Here is a 19,589-nt window from a genome sequence, read left to right on the forward strand (position 1 = left end):
GATTTTGTCCGGTCAAATACCGTACAAGGGACGGAACAGAAAACATCCTGATGCATACTGAACGGATTGCTTTCCATTCAGAATGCATTAGGACAAAACTGATGCGTTTTTTTCCTGTATTGAGACCCTTTACTGGATTTCAATACCGGAAAAGAATAACGCTAGTGTGGAAGTACCCTTAGGCTACTTTCACACTAGCGTTTTTACTGGATCCGGCATGGTTTAGCAAAAACGCTTCCGTTACTGATAATACAACCGTCTGCATACGTTATGAGCGGATCCGGTTGTATTATATGTAACATAGCCAAGACGGATCCGTCATTAACTCCATTGAAAGTCAATAGGGGACGGATCCGTTTTCTATTGTCAGAGAAAACGGATCCGTCCCCATTGACTTGCATTATGGGTCATGACAGATCTGCCTTGCTCCGCATCCCGGGAAGGAAAGAAAACCGCAGCATGCTCTCCGGTATGGGAACGCAACGCATTTTGGAGCATTCCTTTCTGTTCAGTTAAATTTTTCCCCATTGACAATCAATGGGGACAAAACGGAAGCGTGTTTTTCAGGTATTGAGCCCCTATGACGGATCTCAATACCGGAAAATAGAAACGCTAGTGTGAAAGTAGCCCTAGTCGGTATGGAGTCAGGCACTGTACAGTGAGATAAGGCCGCCACCCTTATAGCAGGGAATAAAGGCCGCTCTTTCTGTGCTGCTGCCAGTAACCCGTGGCCCGTTCTCGGGTCACCACAGTGATCTATAGACGGGAGCCCTGGTGCCTCCACAGAAGGCGGCCGGTTGCTAGGAGACGGCTCGAGGCCTCAGCTTGCCGCCGCTGTGGAGCAAGAGGCGGGACTGCTGACTGCGTGACGTCACCTGCACCGGAGGATCCGGAGCCCCGGACTGTAGTGGAGCCTCCGGTAATTGGACTGGAGGTAGGAGCCGCGTCTGTCCTCAGCTCGTACCGTGTGACTGGCGGCATATCGTAGTCCAGAGCTCGGCTGTGATTAGCACTGGCGGCTCCTTTACCCCTCAGCTCCGGGGATTTGCTATAGAAACTTTCCCGCTGCCTGATATTTTAGTTTTGTCTGTTTCATGGGTGACAAGCAGTATGGCTGCCGTTACTGTGTCCTCCGAGGTGGTCAGCCAGCTCTCCTGCTTTGTGTATGGATGTAATGCACCAGGGAGAGCTGACAACTCATGTGAGGGATGGACTAGGGGTGAAGCAGGTTGTCACCCAACAGTCAGAGACCTATTTGTACCTTGAAGTGCAGGTGACATTCTCCTCTGTGGGGACTGACAGGTGCAGCGGGGTTGGGGAGTTTTTGGACAGCTGCATTTGGCGCGGTTTCTACGGAAAAAACTTGGTGTCTGCGCGTCATTGCTTCCAGTGCGAGCCCGCGGATAATGACCTCACAAGGACTTGTTGTGGCTGCGTCCATAAGGGCTCATGTACACGTCCATATGTATTTCGCGATGCGCAAAACACAGATCCGCAAAAAATACGGATGGCGTCTGTGTGCATTCCATATTTTGCGGGACGGAACTGCTGGCCCCTAATAGAACAGTCCTATCCTTGTCTGTAATGCGGACAATAATAGGACGTGTTCTATTCTTTTGAAGAAACTGAATGCACACAGAGTAACTTCCATTTTTTTTTGCGGACCCATTGAAATGAATGGTTCCGCATGCGGTCCACAAAAAAAATAAAAATAAATAAATAAAACATGGAACGAATATGTTTGTGTGCATAAGCCCTAAACCACAGCTCCTATTAAAATGAATGGGAGGCTGTTTCTGTGCGGCCGCTTGGCAGTTTTTGGCATGGTTGGTGGGGGCCATATCACACATTGTACGCTGGGGGCCCAGGGACTTCTCGTTGCCCCTCATTGCTGTAGACTGGAAGGTTTTCTACATGCTGTCATCACATCTGTTGTCATTTCGGTACTAAAGGAGTTTTTATAACGGATGGTCTATCCTCCAGGATAGGTCATCAGTATCTGATCAGTGGGGGTCCGACACCCTGTACCCCTGCTGATCAGCTGTTTGAGAAGGCAGCGACGCTTGCAGCCTTCTCTCAGCTTTTCCTAGGCCGGTGACGCCATGTTCATCGGTCACATGACCTAGGCGCACGTCAGCCCCATTGAAGTCAATGGAGCTGAGCTGCAATACCAAGCACAGCCACTATACAATGTACAGCGCTGTGCTTGGTAGGAAGCAAGAAGACCATGGTGCTACTGCGAGCTCTGGTGCCTTCTCAAAATGGCTGATCAGCGGGGGCCCGGGTGTCAAACCCCCACCAATCAGATACTGATCATCAGGTCATAAGTTAAAAAAATGTCAGACATTTAAAGAGGTTGTCCACCCTTTTTAGGGCTCTTTCACACAAACGATTTTTTGCGATCTGTATACAGTCCATATACGGAACAATTCATTTCAATGGTTCCGCAAAAAAAATGGAATGTACTCCGTATGCATTCCGTTTCCGTATTTCCAGTCCGTTGAAAGATAGAACATGTCCTATTATTGCCCGCAAATCACGTTCCGTGGCTCCATTCAAGTCAATGGGTCCGCCAAAAAAACGGAACACATATGGAATGTACTCCGTATGTCTTCCGTATCCATTCCGTTTTTGCAGAACCATCTATTGAAAATTTTATGCCCAGCCCAATTTTTCCATACAAAAAAACGGAACAGAATCGGAAACACTACTGAAAAACGGCCTGCTAAACACTGAAAAAGACATACGGTCGTGTGAACGAGCCCTTATATTGATGACCCTTTGTCAGGATAAAGTGGGCTGACTCCTGCACCTCTGCCGATCAACTGTTTGAAGAGACGGCCGCACTTGTACGACGAGCGCAGCCTTCTCTATCTGCTCACCGCCGCATCCGCAGTGGTGAGCCGTGTAATTACAGCTCAGCCATCCCATTCACTTGGATAGGAAGGAGCCGCCCCATAGAAGTGAATGTGGACGACTGAGATGTAATTGCACCGCAATGGCGAGCAGGTAAACAGAGCAGAGACAGCAGCGCTCAAAAGACCACTGGTTTCTCCTCAAACAGCTCATTGGCAAGAGTGCCAGGAGTCAGCCCCCGCTGATCTAATATCGATGAGCGAATCGACTTTGGATGAAACATCTCAAGTCGATGCGCATAAAACTTCGTTCCAATACCGTACGAAGCAGGAGCTCCATACAGTATTAGAATGTATTGGCTCCGATGAGCCAAAGTTATTGCTTTGTGTAGTCTCGCGAGACTTCGGGTAATAACTTCATAAATAAATTTCTACTGTAAAAAAACATTTCCCGAACTCTGGTTCGGTTCCAAGTGGTATCTGTACCAGTACAAATTAATTTCATCCGAAGTCGATTCGCTCGTCCCTCGTCAGGATAGGTCATCAATAGAGATGAGCGAACTTCTGTTTTAAGTTCGGCGTCTAAAGTTCGGCTTCCGGTTAGCGGAGGATCCCGATATGGATTCCGAATTCCGTTGTGGTCCGTGGTAGCGGAATCAATAATGGCCATTATTGATTCCGCTACCACGGACCACAACGGAATTCGGAATCCATATCGGGATCCTCCGCTAACCGGAAGCCGAACTTTAGACGCCGAACTTAAAACAGAAGTTCGCTCATCTCTAGTCATCAATATAAAAAAGGGGACAACCCCTTTAAGCATTGGAATCAGCGGGACGGTTTATATGAGGGACCAGAACTGTAAATTTCTATTGATTTCAAGTGTTAAACCCCCTATGGGAAATCTAAAACTCAGGCCACACAATAGTTTTTTTGTTGTTGTAATTTTTGTTCATTCAGTTGTGGATCTGCAAAATATAAATACCGTCTGTGTGCGCGGTCTGTAAATTACGGAACGTCCTGCCTTCTGTAGAACTGCCCTATCCTTGTCCATAAAACAGACAATAGGACAAGTTCTATCTCTATTTTTCAGAAATGCGGAACAGACATACGGATGCGGACAGCACGCGGTGGGCCGTCTGCATCTTTTGCGGCCCTGTTGAAGTGAATGGGTCTCTGGGTCCGTATGTGACCCACAAAAAATGTGGATCCGATGTGGGCAAAAAGATGAAACCTAAGGCATATGTAACACCAATTATGGTATATTTGCCCCACTGTACAGTAAAATGACACAAAAAAAGTGGATACAAAATAAAAATAAATTTTTCTGGCAGCTTTGGTGTTCACTGCCCACTATTAGAAGGCGCCTGTAAAAATATTACTGAAAAACACAGTATAGCAGAATTTCTTTAGTCAATTATAGATTCTGTCGTGGAGTGGATAGGCAGATGTTAGATGGAATCGGTCACCATGGTTTTGGAGTATTGTCTGCAGAAATACTAGAGTACTGCTCATGAGTCCACATCATCTTTTCTACTTACATAAACCTACAAAAAGAGTCCCTTCAAGGAACCAAGGCGACATCCTTAATCTATATGAAAATGTAAAGTCAATTTTATTGAAAACCTTGCAATCGTATAATATCACAGTACGTAATTATGAGGATAACCTCAAATGTAGAGAATATACTCCTAAAATACTGTACCAAGAAGATCCCCACCTAGAATGGAACAACCTGTACCTTGGTAAAAGAGACGAGCAGGGCTCAATAAGCACAGGCTCAATATCCAATATACACATATACTGTATGTTTTGTTTTAGAGGAGGAAAAAAAAAAAAAAAAAAATGTATTTGAAACTCTTATCAGACCTCAGATCAAACCCCCCATATCAGATTCTTGGATCAGACCCCTATATCAAACCATAGATGAGGAGACCCCATCAGATCTCCATGTAAGACACCCCCCCCCCATATCAGACCTCAGGTAAGACCCCCTTTAAACCTCCATGACAGACCCCCATATTAGATCAGACCCCCATCAGAGCTAAAATAAATAAACCTGCCTCTTCTGCTCCGCTGCTACCCTGCACGTCCGGTGGTCTCTCCTGCAGTCACACTCCCTGGTCTTCTCCGGCCCGCGCTGCACGCATTTAGGACAGGCAGCGCATCACTCACCGCTCCCCGCACCTCCTCACTAGTATTTGCTTTATAAGATGCACTGCCATCCCCCCCCCACATTTGGGAGGAAAAAGTGCGTTTTATAAAGCAAATACGGTAAATACCAATAAAGAGGGGTATTCAAGGAGGAGAAAACAGAACTGGATCGCACATCCACAATGCTATGCTTAGATCTAATTAAACTCGCTTCTCAGCTCCATATTAAAGTGTACAGCCCCCCATACTGCATGCTGTACAAGAGGCATTAGTGTACATTTTATTTAAAAGGCATAAGCCCACTCACCACGTCAAGGTCACCTCTTAGAGTGGGACCTACTATAAAATAAGCGCAGCACAATGCGGTGACAACGTGGCACTGCCCTAGTAGGCAGCGGGACCCCGGAGTCCAACAGTAACCCTGCTGTCTGACAATGTCACCCATGGCACTGGGCCCCACCAACCCACCAGCACAGCGCCACAAAAAGAAAGGCCACCACGCAGTACTGCACCATGTGAACAGTTGTCTAACACAACTTGTCCTATGCTATCAGGAGCTCCAGCTGAGAGCTGGCAAGTCTATACACGAATGTACCCCAATGCCTCTTGTACAGCAGTATAGGGGGCTGTAGTGTACACTTAATATTGTGCTCAGAAGTGAGTTTAATTAGATCATAGCATTGTGGATGTGCGATCCAGTTCTGTTTTCTCCCCCTGGTATACTAATAAAGAGGGAACCCACATCGTGGCACCCACTAATGAGCCAATAATGTGGTCTGTTAAATCACAGTGCATATGTGCACTTTAATGTAAATGAGTACATCCTAATATAACACAAGGCCCATTATATCAGTGCTATGGAACAAAGGATCCCTAAATAGAGAGTACAGTTTATGGCCCTGCAACCACGTCCCTAACCAAACTACCCGCCCTTCCTTGGACATGAAGGAATCCAGCCAGGACACAGCACCTCAATTAGTTTTTGGCTACAATCAGCTTTGCTGAATCCCCCCTCTGTGGGAAGGTGCCTAAGGCTACTTTCACACTAGCGTTTTTTTGCGGCTCTGTCATGGATCTGCAAAAAATGTTACTATAACGCTGGGTTCACACCAGAGCGTTCTGAAAGGAGCGCTCTGTACGCGCGATTGTACGGGCATTTACAAGCGCGCATACAGAGACAAGTGAACACACATTGTCGCGCGTTCCCGAAAGTCTATGTACAGGAACGCGCGACAAACGCCCAAAAAAACGCTCATGTATTTGTTTGAGCGTCGGGCGTTTTACAGCGCGATCGTACGCGCTGTAAAACGCCCAGGTGAGAACCATTCCCATAGGGAAGCATTGGTTTCTCCTTGTTGAGCGTTTTACAGCGCGTAGGAACGCGCTGTAATACGCTCAGGTCTGAACTGAGGGTAAGGCCCCTTTCAGACGGGCGTTGCGGAAAAATGTGCGGGTGCGTTACGGGAACACCCGCGATTTTTCCGCGCGAGTGCAAAACATTGTAATGTGTTTTGCAGTCGCGTGAGAAAAATCGCGCGTGTTTGGTACCCAAACCCGAACTTCTTCACAGAAGTTCAGGCTTGGGATCGGCGTTCTGTAGATTGTATTATTTTCCCTTATAATATGGTTAGAAGGGAAAATAATAGCATTCTGAATACAGAATGCTTAGTAAAACATCGCTGGAGGGGTTAAAAAATAAAAATAAAAATTTAACTCTCCTTAGTCCACTTGATCGCGTAGCCCGGCATCTCCTTCTGTCTTCATCTGATCTCTGTGCAGCAACAGGACCTGGGGTGACGTCACTTCGGTCATCACATGATCCATCACATGATCTTTTACCATGGTGATGGATCATGTGATGACCGGAATTACGTCACCACAGGTCCTATTGCTGCACAGAGATCAGATGAAGACAGAAGGAGATGCCGGGTACGCGATCAAGTGGACTAAGGCGAGTTAAATTATTTTTTTGCTTTTTTTTTTAACCCCTCCAGCGATGTTTTACTATGCATTCTGTATTCAGAATGCTATTATTTTCCCTTATAACCATGTTATAAGGGAAAATAATAATGATCCGGTCTCCATCCCGATCGTCTCCTAGCAACCGTGCGTGAAAATCGCACCGCATCCGCACTTGCTTGCGGATGCTTGCGATTTTCACGCAACCCCATTCATTTCTATGGGGCCTGCGTTACGTGAAAAACGCACAAAGAGGAGCATGCTGCGATTTTCACGCAACGCGCAAGTGATGCGTGAAAATCACCGCTCATGTGAACAGCCCCATAGAAATGAAAGGGTCGGTATTCAGTGTGGGTGCAATGCGTTCACCTCCCGCATCGCATCCGCGCGGAATACTCGCCCGTGTGAAAGGGGCCTAATACAACCGCATGCATCCATCATGAATAGATCTGGTTGTATTATGTCTTCTATAGCCAAGACAGATTCGTCATAAACTCCATTGAAAGTCAATGTGGGACAGATCAGTTTTCTATTGTGTCAGAGAAAACGGATCCATCCCCATTGACTTACATTGTGTGTCAGGATGGAACTACATCGCGGACAGAAAACTGCTGCTTGCAGCATTATCCTGTCTGCGATGGGGACGCAACCAAACAGAATGGAATACATTCTGGTGCACTCCGTTTCGTTTGATTCAGTTTTGTCCCCATTGACAATGAATGGAGACAAAACTGAAGCGTTTTCTTCCTATGACTGATCTCAATAGTGGAATTGAAAACGCTAGTGTGAGAGTAGCCTATGCAGTAAGGTTCTTAGTCTGCTAGCTCCTGCAAAGGTATGCTATATCTCGCTGTCTACCCATTTACAGACCTCTACCTGTGTACTGGATTTTGATCCTCCACGGCATGACCTGACCTATGCCTGTCCTCTGTTTTGACCCTTCGTTGCCTGCCCTGACCTTGGACAGTTAGAATAACACCCTTAGGTCTCATTCACACGACCGTGCCGTGTTTTGCGGTCCGCAAATTGCGCATCCGTAAAACACGGATGCCACCCATGTGCCTTCCGCAATTTGCGGAACGGAACAAACGGCCAATTAGAGAAATGCCTATTCTTGTCCGCAAAACGGACAAGAATAGGACATGATCTATAATTTTTGCGGGGCCACGGAACGGAGCAACGGTTGCGGACAGCACACGGAGTGCTGTCCGCATCTTTTGCAGCCTCATTAAAGTGAATGGGTCCGCACCCGAGCTGGAAAAAATGCGGCTCGGATGCTGAACCAAGCCACGGTCGTGTGAATGAGCCCTTAGGAGTAGCCCAAAGTCTTATCTGTTTGACACAGCAGTTCCACATCGGGTGCCTTAACAGTTGTCAGAATATACCGATGCAAATATATATTTTTTTCTAAACTTTTTTTTTTTAAAGTATAAACATAAAAACTATATAAATTTGATATCGCTCTAATTGTAATAATACACAATAAAGTCAAGGTGACATTTTTGCTGCCCTCTGTTGCCGCCCTATACATTGTATGGAATCTCTGTTGCAGCCTGCTGGTGACAATCTGTGACACTATAAGCTTAGTGGCCACTTCCTTCTGAGAACATCCTGCTTGAAGCCTCGCAATGGCAAGGTACTGTTGATCAATTGTTGGGTGTCGTCTTGGTCTCATGATATCAGAAAGTGAACAGTATGGTGAGGAGGACAGTTTAATATAAATTCTAATTGAACCAGGAAATTTATTGGGTGATTCATGGGTCAAACACCTGTTGTGAATTTTGCCGTTAAGCTCCTTGTGAGAGAACAGCAAGTTGTGCAAAAAGTACTGAAAGAGTTTGGCATGTGCATTCAAAAGTTTTTAGAGAAGGTCACATTAAATTCAGGGGGCTTTTACGGTAGGTTTGAGGGCATTTTAGGTTTATCCTGAAATTTCACCCACAAGCGAAATATCCCTAACTTTTTGTTCCATTTAAAGTGGAAAGTGCCAGGTCTGTCTCATAAACCTATTTCCCCATTGACTTCTATTGGGAAATGAGATGTTGTGGTTCCTGACGTATGTTCAGGCAGGCTGTGCGCCGCACATTTTCCATAGCAGAATTGTGGACATGAAATCAGCCAAGTGGAATAAGTCAGTCCGGGGGAGGGGGGATCAGTGTTAGAAATCTGCAGCAATAAATCAACCTGTTCCACTTTGCAATCCACCGCAGATCTGCAGCAAAATCTGCGACAGATCCGCATGTGCATTTTTTTTGTGAAGAACTGAGGATCTTTCAGAGATGGAAAGAGAAATGCTGTTTGCTAGAAGTTGTCCAGCGACAAAACTGCGGACTCTTGTGAAGCATAAGGCAGGGTTCACACATGACTCATTAGCTGCGGATTTGCTGTCTGAGATTGCGGCATTGTACAGGGCCAGCACAGTGAATGAGCCTTCAGCAATTCTCAGCCACACGTGGCAGAAACTGACCCGTGGTGCGGATATTAAATCTGCTGTATGTCAACTTATACTAAACTAAGGCCTCTATGAGAGATACTGATTATGTCAGGATCTGGTCAGGGAAAGACTGATGGATTTGCATGCAAGCTCAGTCAGTTTTTTTCTGCAATTACGTTTGGGCGTTCTTGTATCCGGATTGAATGTGTTCACGCGCGTTGAGAAAAACTAAGGAATAACAATCTACATCTCCTAGTAACCAGAAACACATTGCACGATATAGAACATGGTGCGATTTTTCTTTTCTTTACCTGAACGCAAAGGTGATGCGTGAAAAACTACGCTCATATATGAATGTGATATTATGATGGAGGAGGACTTTCTTTTTGGAAAGAAAAACTGCGCTCCTATATGAATTCTTTTTTATACAGGAGAAACACATTTAGGGCTCTTTCACACGAGTGAGTGAAGTGAACGCATAGCATCCGGACTGAATCCTGACCCTTTCATTTCTATAGGTCTGTGCACATGAGCGTAGTTTTTCACGCATAATTTCTGCGTTCAGGAAAAATCGCAGCATGTTCTATATTGTGCGTTTTTCATGTAGCTCTGGCTCCATAGAAATAAATGGGGCTTCTGTGACAAACATTGCATCCGGATACAGTGCGTTTTTCACTGATGGTTGCTAGGAGATTCTTTTTGTTTTTTTTATGCGTGAAAACGCATATAAAACTGATTGTACCCACGCAGAAAAAAACTGAAACACTAAACGCAATTGCAAATAAAACTGACTGCACTTCAGTTTTAGGGCTCATTTCCACGGCCGTTGCGCCTTCGTTGCCGTAGTGCGGCCGACATATATCGGATCCGCAATACATGAGGCACCAGCCGTGTGCATTCCGCATCACTGATGCGGTCCCATTCACTTAAATGACTCCACAAATCCAGAGATGCGGTGCGGAACGGAACCCCACGGAAGCACTACGGAGTGCTTCCGTGGTGTTCCGTTTTGTGCCTCTGCTCCGCAAAAAGATAAAACATGCTCTATCTTTTTGCGGAACGGACGGATCGCAGACCCTATTCAAGTGAATGGGTCCGCGATCCGCATGCGGCTGGCCCACGATCGTGCCAGTGCAATTTGCGGTCCTCAGCACTGACACAGCGGGACAACGGCCGTATGAATGAGCCCTTTTTCTGAACAGACCCTGAGAGAATCTGTAACGTTCGCGTGAAAGAGGCCTTAACCATTTAAGAACCAAGCTAATTTTTAATTTTTATTTTCAGTTTTTTCCTCTCTACTTTCCAAGAGCCACTTTTATTGTGTGCTAAAAATTACCTGATGACCATATTCTGCGGGTCAGTCTGAGCATGATAATACCAATTGTTCATAATTTTTTATTTTATTTTTTTTGTTTTTGTATTTATTTTTGTTTGCCTCCTTATAAATTAGGCACATCCTCAGTCAGAGCAGGATATTTCGAAGACAGTCTTTGAAAAATCTCCCCCTACATCATTGTCCTCCCTTCTCCTGAGTGCTTGCTCTGCCGCCTCTGGATCCACAGCTTTTTACATACGGTACGTACATATTATAATTTTACTGTAAGGCAGGTCTAAGCACAGCGATAGGTCTATTCATTATTAATAGGGTAATTACAGGCTCATTACATCAGTCGTACAATAGCTCTTCAGGTAGGATTGCATTGTTGTCAGTGGAGGGAACGCTCGGCTGGGCAGAGAAGCCGCAGCTCCTGCATCGATGTCTTGGCTGCTCTTTGATGAGAAGTGACAGAAGTTTTATCATAAGAGCGCATCATCCTCCTTGTGGTAAGTGAATTTTTTATTTTATTTTTATAATGGATAGGTGGTTCATTCATATGTAAAGGAGCTTGCATTTTACATACAGTATAAGGAACAGTTTATTTATCCACTGTTAATGGTATCTAGATGGCGGTGCTTACCCCTCGTAAGTCCCCTGATCAGCTGATCGGTCATATCGTTTCTTTGCAGGGAGGTGCGCAGCTGCTAGACACTTAGTAAAGAGGCTTCCTATAGTAGTGGCCTAAAAACATGGCTGAGTCTCTTCACCCCCCCCCCTCTAGTGAACTTTCTGTGGAGTCTAGTGATAATAATGAGGAAAGTGTTGGCGGATCTGACAAAAAATAAATTAATTAAAGGATCTGCAAGCAAAAAATAAAATAATGTTCATGAGCAGTTTAGGCAGTAAATTTGAGTATATTTTAGGCTACTTTCACACTTGTGGCAGAGTGATCTGGCAAGCAGTTCCGTCGCCGGAACTGCCTTCCGGATCCGGCAAAACGTATGCCAGCTGATGGCATTTGTAAGACTGATCAGGATCCTGATCAGTCAGAAAATTCATTGAAATTCTGGATCAGTCTTTCTGGTGTCATCCGTAAAAACTGATCCGGCATTTATTTTTTTCACATGCGTGCGCAGACGGGAAGGATGGATCCGGCATTCCGGTATTTTGAATGCCGGATCCTGCACTAATACATTCCTACGGAAAAAAATGCAGGATTCAGGCACGTATTCAGTTTTTTTTGGGCCGGAGAGAAAACCGTAGCATGCTACGGTTTTATCTTTTTCCTGATCAGTCAAAAAGACGGAACTGAAGACATCCTGGACGGAATGCTCTCCATTTAGAATGCATGGGGATGAAACTGATCAGTTCTTTTTCCGGTATAGAGCCCCTAGGACGGAACTCTATGCCGGAAAAGAAAAACACTAGTGCGAAAGTACCCTTAAAAAGTATGCAACTTTTTGTGGATATAGTTACATACATCAGACATTCGCATAAAATTATTCATAAGGATATCTTCCACTGGATGCGTTTAGATACAGTTTTTTTTTCTTAACCAAATGAGCCTCATTGCCTTATACACTTTTAATACTCTGGTGGGGGGGATAACAGCTCACGCAGAAAAAACTGCATTGTATTATCCTCTGGAAACTATGCTTCAAGAGGCGAATATCTTCATACCTTTCATGCTCAAGAAATTGCATTTTTCTTTTTTTGCGGAACGATTGAAATGAATAGTTCCGTATATGGAACGCAAAAAACGGCCCGTAAACGGGGGGGGGGGGGGGGGGGGGGAAAACGCTCGTGTGCAGGAGGCCTTAGGCCTCGTTCACTTTTCTGTGTCAGTGACACAGCCGTGAAAATAAGCGTACATGTTTAATCTGTGAAGATGTCCGTGAAGGATCCATGGTTGGTCCGTGTGTAATCCGTTATTCACTGATGTTGCTCAGCTGAAAATTAATTTCCAAGAAATCTCCTATAAGTCTTCCGTGAAAAATGGACGCATCACGGATCAAAGTAGTGCATGTGCCCGTGATGTTTATACTGACCATGGGTACGTGTGCTATCCTTGGAAAATGCAGACAGCACATGTCACGTGCCTAGGGTGCTGCCCCCTGTTGAGTTTTTTATTTATTTTTTTCATTAAAAAAAATAAAAATAAATAGTAAACTGTTTTCACCCCTCTAGTTATCCAGGTCGATTGGGGTGTTATAGGGTTAGGTGCGTGGGGCTGCAGGCCGCCGAGACAGTGTGTGTTCAGCTGCAAAGCTCCAAGGCAGTCCAGGACCTGAACATAAAAGCAAAGGAGGGGAAGGGAGGAGAGTGTTTCTCCTCCCCCTGCTTTGCACTGCTGCACAAAGTCAAGAAGCGCAGGAGCATCCTTGGCGGAGCATGTAACTGCCTGCCTCGCTCTGACCGCTGTTGTCTTCATTCACAGCCCGCCAAGGAGGAAGCAGGAGTGCCCTGGAGCAGCAGTGTGCCCACTCTGACCGCTTCTAGTGCCCAAAGAACTCCTGCCCTGTGAGTTATTCACCCAAAAGCTTGTAAATTGTTCTAGAATGGTGTATACCAGGGATGGCCAACCAGCTGTTGCAAAACTACAACTCCCAGCATGCCTAGACTGCCTACAGCTATCAGACTATAGAAGGGCATGGTGGGAGTTGTAGTTTTACAACAGCTGTAGAGCTGCAGGTTGGCCATGCCTTTTGTATACTTTCTGCTGTATCTAAGACTATGTTGTGATACTGTCCGCTGAGCCAGCCCATGTATCTACTACTGTCGTATGTGATACTGTATACTGCTGGAGAATGGACTGGTGTGGTGTGTGTGTATATACACTGTATACTGCTGGAGAATGGACTGGTGTGGTGTGTGTGTATATACACTGTATACTGCTGGAGAATGGACTGGTGTGGTGTGTGTGTACAGTCGTGGCCAAAAATTTTGAGACTGACACATATTCGTTTTCACAAAGCTTGCTGCTAAACTGCTTTTCGATCTTTTTTTCAGTTGTTTCTGTGATGTAGTGAAATACACTGCTCAAAAAAATAAAGGGAACACTTAAACAACACAATGTAACTCCAAGTCAATCACACTTCTGTGAAATCAAACTGTCCACTTAGGAAGCAACACTGAGTGACAATCAATTTCACATGCTGTTGTGCAAATGGGATAGACAACAGGTGGAAATTATAGGCAATGAGCAAGACACCCCCAATAAAGGAGTGGTTCTGCAGGTGGTGACCACAGGCCACTTCTCAGTTCCTATGCTTCCTGGCTGATGTTTTGGTCACTTTTGAATGCTGGCGGTGCTTTCACTCTAGTGGTAGCATGAGACGGAGTCTACAACCCACACAAGTGGCTCAGGTAGTGCAGCTTATCCAGGATGGCACATCAATGCGAGCTGTGGCAAGAAGGTTTGCTGTGTCTGTCAGCGTAGTGTCCAGAGCATGGAGGCGCTACCAGGAGAAAGGCCAGTACATCAGGAGACGTGGAGGAGGCCGTAGGAGGGCAACAACCCAGCAGCAGGACCGCTACCTCCGCCTTTGTGCAAGGAGGAACACTGCCAGAGCCCTGCAAAATGACCTCCAGCAGGCCACAAATGTGCATGTGTCTGCTCAAACAGTCAGAAACAGACTCCATGAGGGTGATATGAGGGCCCGACGTCCACAGGTGGGGGTTGTGCTTACAGCCCAACACCGTGCAGGACGTTTGGCATTTGCCAGAGAACACCAAGATTGGCAAATTCCCCACTGGCGCCCTGTGCTCTTCACAGATGAAAGCAGGTTCACACTGAGCACATGTGACAGACGTGACAGAGTCTGGAGACGCCGTGGAGAACGTTCTGCTGCCTGCAACATCCTCCAGCATGACCGGTTTGGCATTGCGTCAGTAATGGTGTGGGGTGGCATTTCTTTGGAGGGCCGCACAGCCCTCCATGTGCTCGGCAGAGGTAGCCTGACTGCCATTTAGGTACCGAGATGAGATCCTCAGACCCCTTGTGAGACCATATGCTGGTGCGGTTGGCCCTGGGTTCCTCCTAATGCAAGACAATGCTAGACCTCATGTGGCTGGAGTGTGTCAGCAGTTCCTGCAATACGAAAAAATTGATGCTATGGACTGTCCCGCCCGTTCCCCAGACCTGAATCCAATTGAGCACATCTGGGACATCATGTCTCGCTCTATCCACCAACGTCACGGTGCACCACAGACTGTCCAGGAGTTGGCAGATGCTTTAGTCCAGGTCTGGGAGGAGATCCCTCAGGAGACCGTCCGCCACCTCATCAGGAGCATGCACAGGCGTTGTAGGGAGGTCATACAGGCACGTGGAGGCCACACACACTACTGAGCCTCATTTTGACTTGTTTTAAGGACATTACATCAAAGTTGGATCAGCCTGTTGTGTGTTTTTCCACTTTAATTTTGAGTGTGACTCCAAATCCAGACCTCCATGGGTTGAAAAATTTGATTTCCATTTTTTAATTTTGGTGTGATTTTGTTGTCAGCACATTCAACTATGTAAAGAACAAAGTATTTCAGAAGAATATTTAATTAACTCAGATCTAGGATGTTATTTTTGTGTTCCCTTTATTTTTTTGAGCAGTGTATAATTACACGCACTTCATACTTTTCAAAGGCTTTTATTGACAATTACATGACATTTATGCAAAGAGTCAGTATTTGCAGTGTTGGCCCTTCTTTTTCAGGACCTCTGCAATTCTACTGGGCATGCTCTCAATCAACTTCTGGGCCAATTCCTGACTGATGGCAACCCATTCTTTCATAATCACTTCTTGGTGGGTTTTTGTTTGTCCACCCGCCTCTTGAAGATTGACCACAAGTTCTCAATGGGATTAAGATCTGGGGAGTTTCCAGGCCATGGACCCAAAATGTCAACGTTTTGGTCCCCGAGCCACTTAGTTATCACTTTTGCTTTATGGCACGGTGCTCCATCGTGCTGGAAAATGCATTGTTCTTCACCAAACTGTTGTTGGATTGTTGGAAGAAGTTACTGTTGGAGGGTGTTTTGGTACCATTCTTTATTCATGGCTGTGTTTTTGGGCAAAATTGTGAGTGAGCCCACTCCCTTGGATGAGAAGCAACCCCACACATGAATGGTCTCAGGATGCTTTACTGTTGGCATGACACAGGACTGATGGTAGCGCTCACCTTTTCCCCAGTCGTCTCCATGACACCAAGTCCTGAGATTGACTTCCTTCTGATTGGACAGGAAAAACACAGAGAGGTTAAAACCCCCACCCCCTCCTCACATCACCAGTGTTTTTCCTGTCCCATCAGGATAGGAAGCAGGAGAGGTGCACGGAGCTCGTTTGGGCTCACCTGGAGTTATTTTTTTCATCTGGGCCGAGGTCGGATCTGCAGTGCAGCTCTCCCTCCTCCGTTTGGTTAGGCCTGGGCTCGGGCACATAGGTAGTGCCCCTGCGAAGATTCCCTCTGCGGCGGTCCCGGAGGGCTTGATGCAGAGGGAAGGAGGAACACGGCGGATCGGCACTGTGATGTGTCCCTTCCGGCCGGCAGGCGGATGACGTCAGACGCCGGGGGCGGAGCTAAGCGCGCTGACGTCATCAACATGCGCCACAGGTCCTGCAGCATGAGAAGCACATGGAGACACTATAAAAACGCTCAGGACCTGTGTAACGGCGCCCTGCATAGCGCGGCTCACATATTTTGGTGAAGCATCTCTGAAGCGGTCGGGAGTCAAGATGAGCACCCCCCTCACGCCGGGCTCTGGAACCGAGCCTGCATCAAACCCTGGGACAGTGAGTAACCTGTTCTCAGGTACATGCCTTGTATGGTGGGTTCAGTCTGCTCATCCTTTCCTCCCTTACCATTTCAGGGAGAAAAGGATTCGGCTTCTGCAGCCAAAAAAACTAGAAAATGTGGTATTTGCAGCAAAAGATTGTCTAACACTGGATCCAAGCCCTTGTGTAAAGAATGTACTGCCAGTGTCATCAAGTCTGAGTCTTCTAGTCTAATCGAAGACATTAGAAAAGTGGTAAAAGAAGAGGTTCAGCTAGCCTTAACTACCAGAGAACCTACTCCCCCCAAAGTTCCCCCCACTCAGGACGCCCGTAGTGTTAAATCACTTATCCTGGATTCCGACTCTGAGGGGCTGGCGGTCTCAGACTCCGAATCTGTCCAAAAACACCCGGCATCTTCAGATGAAGAGGGCGAATATAAGCGCTTCCTGTTCAATCCTGAAGATATTGATGAACTTATCAGGGCCATCAGGGCCACCATTCAGATGGAGATGCCTAAAACCCCTAGGTCTACCCAGCAAGAAATTTTTGGGGGTCTAGGTGAAAGGAAGAAGGCCGTTTTTCCAGTCCCTGATAGTGTCCAAAAATTAATTAGGTCTGAATGGGAAAAACCGGATAAAGGATCCTTTATCCCAAGAGGAATTAAGAGGCGCTACCCCTTTAGCCAAGAGGACTGTACGGATTGGGAGACCATTCCCAAAGTAGACGCGCCAGTGGCCAAGGTAGCAAAACATACGGCCCTACCGTTTGAAGACTCAGCACAATTGAAAGATCCTCTAGACAGGAAAGCGGAGAGTCTCTTGCGAAAGACCTGGGAGACTACGGCGGCCCTTCTCAAACCGGGCGTTGCCTCCACTTGTGTGGCCAGAACACTGAACCTTTGGCTAGACCAGCTAGAGATACAGTGGGGGAAATAATTATTTGACCCCTCACTGATTTTGTAAGTTTGTCCAATGACAAAGAAATGAAAAGTCTCAGAACAGTATCATTTCAATGGTAGGTTTATTGTAACAGTGGCAGATAGCACATCAAAAGGAAAATCGAAAAAATAACTTTAAATAAAAGATAGCAACTGATTTGCATTTCATTGAGTGAAATAAGTATTTGAACCCTCTAACAAAAAAAGACTTAATACTTGGTGGAAAAACCCTTGTTTGCAAGCACAGAGGTCAAACGTTTCTTGTAATTGATGACCAAGTTTGCGCACATTTTAGGAGGAATGTTGGTCCACTCCGCTTTGCAGATCATCTCTAAATCCCTAAGGTTTCGAGGCTGTCTCTGTGCAACTCTGAGCTTGAGCTCCCTCCATAGGTTTTCGATTGGATTAAGGTCCGGAGACTGACTAGGCCACTCCATGACCTTAATGTGCTTCTTCTTGAGCCACTCCTTTGTTGCCTTTGCTGTATGTTTTGGGTCATTGTCGTGCTGGAACACCCATCCACGACCCATTTTCAGTTTCCTGGCAGAGGGAAGGAGGTTGTCGCTCAGGATTTCACGATACATGGCTCTGTCCATTTTCCCGTTTATGCGAATAAGTTGTCCTGTGCCCTTAGCAGAAAAACACCCCCAAAGCAAAATGTTTCCACCCCCATGCTTGACGGTGGGGACGGTGTTTTGGGGGTCATAGGCAGCATTTTTCTTCCTCCAAACACAGCGAGTTGAGTTAATGCCAAAGAGCTCTATTTTGGTCTCATCAGACCACAGCACCTTCTCCCAGTCACTCTCTGAATCATTCAGGTGTTCATTGGCAAACTTCAGACGGGCCTGCACATGTGCCTTCCTGAGCAGGGGGACCTTGCGAGCCCTGCAGGATTTTAATCCATTGCGGTGTAATGTGTTTCCAATGGTTTTCTTGGTGACTGTGGTCCCTGCTAATTTGAGGTCATTAACTAACTCCTCCCGTGTAGTTCTAGGATGCTTTTTCACCTTTCTCAGAACCATTGACACCCCACGAGGTGAGATCTTGCGTGGAGCCCCAGAGCGAGGTCGATTGATGGTCATTTTGTGCTCCTTCCATTTTCGAACAATCGCACCAACAGTTGTCACCTTCTCTCCCAGCTTCTTGCTAATGGTTTTGTAGCCCATTCCAGCCTTGTGCAGGTCTACAATTTTGTCTCTGACATCCTTGGACAGCTCTTTGGTCTTTCCCATGTTGGAGAGTTTGGAGTCTGCTTGATTGATTGATTCTGTGGACAGGTGTCTTTTATACAGGTGACTAGTTAAGACAGGTGTCCTTAATGAGGGTGACTAATTGAGTAGAAGTGTCTAACCACTCTGTGGGAGCCAGAACTCTTAATGGTTGGTAGGGGTTCAAATACTTATTTCACTCAATGAAATGCAAATCAGTTGCTATCTTTTATTTAAAGTTATTTTTTCGATTTTCCTTTTGATGTGCTATCTGCCACTGTTACAATAAACCTACCATTGAAATGATACTGTTCTGAGACTTTTCATTTCTTTGTCATTGGACAAACTTACAAAATCAGTGAGGGGTCAAATAATTATTTCCCCCACTGTACATCTGGTCAATAAGACACCACGGGATCAAATTCTAGAGAGCTTGCCTCTATTAAAGATGGCAACCTCCTTTCTAGCAGACGCAGCTGCTGAATCAGTTAAACTGTCCGCCCGTACAGCTGTTCTCTCAAATACAGCGAGAAGGGCACTATGGCTTAAAGCGTGGTCAGGAGATATCACATCTAAAAATAAATTAATCGCACTCCCCTTCCACGGTCAGTACGTTTTCGGAGAAGATCTAGATAAAATCCTAGACAACGCGACAAATAAAAAAAGAGGGTTTCCAGAGGAAAGATATAAACAAAAAAGGCAGCCCTTTCGTGACCGATTTTTTCAACCCGAAAATAAAAAAGATAAAGGGAAGACTGGGAGGTGGAGCTATGCGAAGGGAGGCAGGGGGAGAAGCTTCCTCTTCAACCCAAATCGGGCCGAAGCCTCCTCATCCAACAACAAACAATGACGCCATACCAGTGGGGGGAAGACTCAGCTCCTTTCTAAGATCTTGGGAGCATGTAACAAACAGCCGGTGGATCTTAAGTATTATACAAGAGGGTTATCTGATAGATCTTCTC

The 19,589-nt window shown here is 46.0% G+C and overlaps 1 protein-coding gene across 1 annotated transcript in view; it reads left to right on the forward strand.

The window, feature by feature from the left end:
- Window positions 1–787: 787 nt before the first annotated feature.
- Window positions 788–19,589, forward strand: part of LOC120999260 (WD repeat containing planar cell polarity effector) — a 470,467-nt gene continuing 451,665 nt past the window's right edge. The window contains exon 1 of the mRNA XM_040430129.1: window positions 788–934. The gene's annotated coding sequence lies outside the window, so the exon portion shown is untranslated. The remainder of the gene's footprint in view (window positions 935–19,589) is intronic.

This window comes from Bufo bufo, chromosome 4, assembly GCF_905171765.1.
Source record: "Bufo bufo chromosome 4, aBufBuf1.1, whole genome shotgun sequence".
Lineage (NCBI taxonomy): Eukaryota > Metazoa > Chordata > Amphibia > Anura > Bufonidae > Bufo > Bufo bufo.